We start from the raw sequence: 5,019 nt of genomic DNA, 5'->3' as shown, positions 1-5,019 counted from the left end.
TTACCTCTTCTAAAGTTGAGTTGACCTGCATTGCTTGTGGTCCTTTCTTTCCTTGTCTTTTCATACTGCTTGTGTTTCTTTCTGCTTGGTGAAACTGTTGTGTTTTTGAAATGTTTTTTTCCCCCTATATATTTATATTGCTCTTGTATAGTTGAAAAGTCTCCCTTGCAGGGTCGGGCGGTGGTCTGCCTACTTTGCAGGAGTGGTCGGCAGCTCTGCTCTGCCCCTACTCCAATTGGGGTGACGAGTGTACCACGCCGGCAGGCCACCGGGCCTGATCCGCCTGAAATGGTGTTCTTTTAAGCTGCTAAATTCATGGTAATTTGTTACACTGCAATAGAAAATGAATCCACTTCCCTTCATCTGAGTGCTTCATGTTGGAGCATGTTAACAGACAAGGATACAAAAGCTAGCAAGACGGCTAATTAGTTGGGATTGAGGATGCTAGATTTCATGGACGGGTACTATTCAACAGAGACCCAGATACACTGTGTTTAAAAATGCTAGTTTGCCTCTACTCCATATTCCTTGCAGGTTGGCTGGGATGGTTTCCTCTGCATTATCTCACCTTGGGACCCCTGCTGATGAGCACCCCTTCTGTAGTGCTTCTGATGGCCTTGGCAGAAGACATATCAGAGAATATAATGCCTTGCACAGAGGCATTGATGGCTTCCACATGAATGTGCCACCTTATATTTTCATTTGTATTTCATCGGCCAACAGAAGTCACAGGGATGTGCCTAAAGTTTAAAGCAGAAAGTCCAGATGTATTTGTTGAACATCTTTAGTCAGTGTGAAATAGTCATTTTAGGTTCTTGAGAAGGGTATGACTCGATGACCACCTGGCCTCCTTCTTTATACCCAAACACCTCCCTCCTTAATCCAAATTTTGAAAAGGTGTGCACAGGTCCACTGAAAGCTCACAGCTTGTATAGTGCTGGATATTTGACCCTAGACGGGACAGTGAACAACACTGGGAACAGGTGTCTTGTCTTATGCTCATGCTTCCTGCCCCACTTGTCCTGCTGGATATAAAAATGCCCATATTTATACAAGGAATTCTCATTTTCTTGTCTTTTCTATGCCTTCATACACTCTTTATCTTTCCTGAGGGTCAATTTGTTAATGAATTCATGGTACACAGGGAAGACTCACTGGGTGTTCAAAGAGAGATGATGGGAAAACTTTGACAGATAAACTAATCAAAGCAATTACACTATGCCTCAGAAGGGAGTGTGAGGAAGAGATGTATAAAAGCTCACTCAGAATAAAAACTAGGGAGGACAATTATTATCCAACTTGTGATAAATGAAAACTTGAAGGCTAGAGAATGTTTGACTTGATTTTCTTCTTCCTTTCCTTCTCCTGTCAACTTGAGCTCTTAGAAAAATAATTGGCTGTTATGTTACTTCTCTATACCTCTCTTTAAATTTACTTTACCTCTCTTTAAATTCTTCTATGAATTTAAAACTGGTGAAATGGCATTTATGTTCTCTGTGACAATGATTTGGGGCATCAACAAAAATGTGGTAGAGCCTTGAAAGAGATGTTAATGTTACAGATGGGGAATGGTAATAGGTTGTCAAATGTTCTGGGTGGAAAAGAGGGCAAATGGGAAGAAATATAGGGTCATTTTAGGTTCCTAAGCAAGAAGATGATCTGATAACCGCCAAGCCTCCTAATTTATATTCAGGTAACCAGAGGAAGAGAAGCAGAAATAAAAAAGAAGAACTTGTGGATTTCAAAGGAGAGAGTTTACAACAGAAGAGGAGAGTAAAGTATCCAGCCTCCCACCTCCAGACGAAGATTGCTAAAAGGGGAAAGGTAAGGAGTTCTATGATGTGGTATATAAAGGGCATTGGTGACCTGAACAAAAACCCTATTAGTAAAAAGTGAATAATAGCTAGATTGTTGTGGCATACCCACTTATTTCCAAAAAACTATTAAATATAATTGGTTTGTAGGGTGAGAGATATGGTAAGAAATACAACCTAGAGAGAACAGGTGAAGTTGTTACTGTGTGAGAGATCTGTGATGTTACATGCAGAAGGGAATGTGTTAGAAGAGAGAGGAGGATTCCATTGCTCAATGACAGATGGTGCTGGCCCTGATGAGCTGAACCTCAAGTGTTATTCTACCACAGGAGGAGGGAGCTTTCTCCCATGAAGATGGGGGAAGAAGGAAAGAATGGACTTCCATGATTGTGAGGTAGGTCAGGCTGGAAGGTGAGACCATCCAGATCTGGAGAGCTCAGTGTGTTTTAAAACCATATAGAAAGCTCATATGCAGATATGGGGAAGATGGATAAGACCCAAGTCATACAGTATTTTGCAAACCCAAGTTATATGGTGTTTTGTACCCATTCAGAAGGAAGTTGAGTAGCATGAGAAAAGTTCACAGGACACTGTTCTGCTGCTGGACAAGGCAGGAGGGAAATGGTACCCAGAAGATTGCTTTGATCCAATTCTCCATTCAGACACCTTGTGGCATCCCAGCCATGTCCAAGGTAGGAAAGCATAAGGGATGAGTATCTTTGATTTGGCTTTGACCCTGTGACTTTTGTGAGTGTTGTTGAGGCATGAATAACAATTTTTATTGTTTTTAAGGTACTAGGGATTGACCCTAGAGGTGCTTCACCATTAAGCCACATTCTTGCCCTCCCCCTTTTTTTAAATTTTAAGAGAGGTTCTCACAAAGTTGCTTAGGTCCTCGCAAATTTGCTGAAGCCGACCTCAAGTTTGTAATTCCCCTGTGTTAACCTCCAGAGCCACTGGGATTACAGTCATGTGCTACCACACCCACCACGAGTATAAAATTTGAGAGTTGACTTTCCGAATCCTGGCATATCTCAATCACAAAGTATGATTTTGAGGTCTCTTAACATTTGCCTCCGTGAGAAAGACATTTTGTCTCAGTCGAGAGGAACTTCTGCATTCTCTGATCTCATGAGGATTTTGTGATGAGGATTTTGTGGTACAAGTTTAGTGCTTTCTATTATTTTGAGAAGTATATGTTATGTTTCGGGGTGGTTGTCATTTGTCCTGTCAAGGAGCGTCTCAGAAAAGACTGTCTTTTTGACTTTTTTTTTTGGGTGACTGTTAACAGTGGAAATGGAGGAGGGGTTTTCATCTACATGAATTAGGTTGATGTACCAATCTCTTTCTTCTCTTGGGTCTTTAAAGAATCTTCCATGATTGGTTGAGCATGAGGAATCTTCCTTTGACAGCTCTATAAAGAAAGAAAGACAATAAAGACAATCTAATAGGCAGTCAGTCGATGAAGATTTTGTCTGGAATAAATTTAGCGCATCTCATAAAGTTTTTATAGATGCTACCTTTCAGATGCTTAGAATATGATTGTCTAGCCCAACATTTCTCTATTCCTGATTTTTCTTATCTTTGCCTGGAAAACAACAACAACAACAACAATAATAACACTACTTTTAGGATGTTTTTATGTGTCTATTTTAAGCTCTCAGCAGAGTTGTTTAAGTGACTGATTTTTCTTTTTCCACTGCTTGGTGTTCTTTTCCTACGGGGTTTAATTAGAGTCTTCCACAAAAAAATCTGACAATTAGTGGGTGTTGCAATGGAATTCATGATTTGTATCTTTACTTGGCTTCAACATATAAGCCTCAACAAGTCCTCTAGCAGGGCAAGGTTTGGGTGCTTTCAGACCAAAGTAGATGAGACATGAAATCATGATAGAAAACATTTGATCATTCCCAATTAATAGAACATGAAATGACCACCAGCTCAGCCTACAGCAACTCAAATAAAGTTATGTAAAAATTCATCTAACAAGTAAAAATAAAACAAAATAATACCTCAAATAAGAAAGGAGCTATTTGATTAAGAATTTGACATGCTCGTTCAGGCTGGAATCTTTGCATGTATTACAAATGCCTTTTTCCCACAATTTTGAATAAGACCTATCCTTTTCTCTTTCCCCCTTTCTTCCTCCCTTTTGTCTTCTTTGGGAAGGAGTGAGCTGAGCCCATAAGGAAGCAAGGTTTCCCAGGCAGCTGCAGAGGAAATATGTGTGCGTCAGGTAAAATATATTCGTATCTTTCCACATGGGTGGTGCTTGATGAGCCTGGTTTAATGTCCCCCGGGTCTGAGGAGTCGTGAGACTCTAGAGCATATTTTATTATTTAATGGGAAAGACAGCATATCCTCACAGTGAGGCACCCGAGATGCCACGATCCTGCCTGGTCCCCCTTTGAGGAAAAAATAAATTCTTTATTTTCTGATAAAAAAAAATGGGAAGGAGTGGAAGGGGTTTGACTCAAGGAAGAATTATCCCCTGAAAGATCTTCTTTCCCTAAATTTTTTGTAAGTTGAATGCTCTGCTTTCTGCCGGTGAAGCTCCCCTTTTATGGCAAGGAACAAACAGTGAAAAGATCATGTGTTAATTTTTTTTTTTACCCTTTCAGAGAGAGAAGCATATTGGGGTCATGAAATCGTAGTGTTTTTATGCTGTTGCCATCATTTCTGCACTTCAACCAGGAGAAACCAGGTCTTCAAAGATCTGAGATTTGTTTTTCTTAAAATGTTAGGGTGTGTGTGTGTGTGCATGTGTTTTTCTGTTTTTGTATTTTAGAAAATACTCAAGTAGAGAATAAAAATCTTGCCAGGCATGGTGGCACACACTTGTCATCCAGCGGCTCGAGAGGATGAGGCAGGAGGATTGCAAGTTTAAAGCCAGCCTCAGCAATGGAGAGGCGCTAAGCAACTCAGTGAGACCCTGTCTCTAATAAAATACAAAAAAAGCCCTTTTTTCTAAAGGGCTGGGGATGTGGCTCAGTGGTTGAGTGATCCTGAGTTCAATCCCTGGCACACCCCTGCCTCCCCCCAAAAAGAATAAAAATCTTAAACCCATGACTTGAACTCTCTTTGCTTCCTGGGTCATGAGGTGGGGAAGCTTCACAGTGGAAGAAGAAAAGACTGGCTGAGAGGTGGGAGTAGCATCCCAGAGGAAGTGGCTCTGACGTCCTAGGCATCCACACACAGACAGAGC

At 40.8% G+C, this 5,019-nt stretch overlaps 1 long non-coding RNA gene across 1 annotated transcript; it reads left to right on the top strand.

Moving 5' to 3' along the window:
- Positions 1–1,430: 1,430 nt before the first annotated feature.
- LOC125617304 lies at positions 1,431–4,591 on the top strand. Its single transcript, XR_007348286.1, has 4 exons — positions 1,431–1,824; positions 2,144–2,208; positions 2,368–2,506; positions 3,984–4,591. It is a non-coding gene; the product is annotated as an uncharacterized LOC125617304 (long non-coding RNA).
- The last annotated feature ends 428 nt before the right edge of the window (positions 4,592–5,019 follow it).

This window comes from Marmota marmota, unplaced genomic scaffold (assembly GCF_001458135.2).
Source record: "Marmota marmota marmota unplaced genomic scaffold, marMar, whole genome shotgun sequence".
Lineage (NCBI taxonomy): Eukaryota > Metazoa > Chordata > Mammalia > Rodentia > Sciuridae > Marmota > Marmota marmota.
The sequence above is the reverse complement of the archived record's forward strand: the minus strand, read 5'-3'. Positions and strand labels throughout refer to the sequence as shown.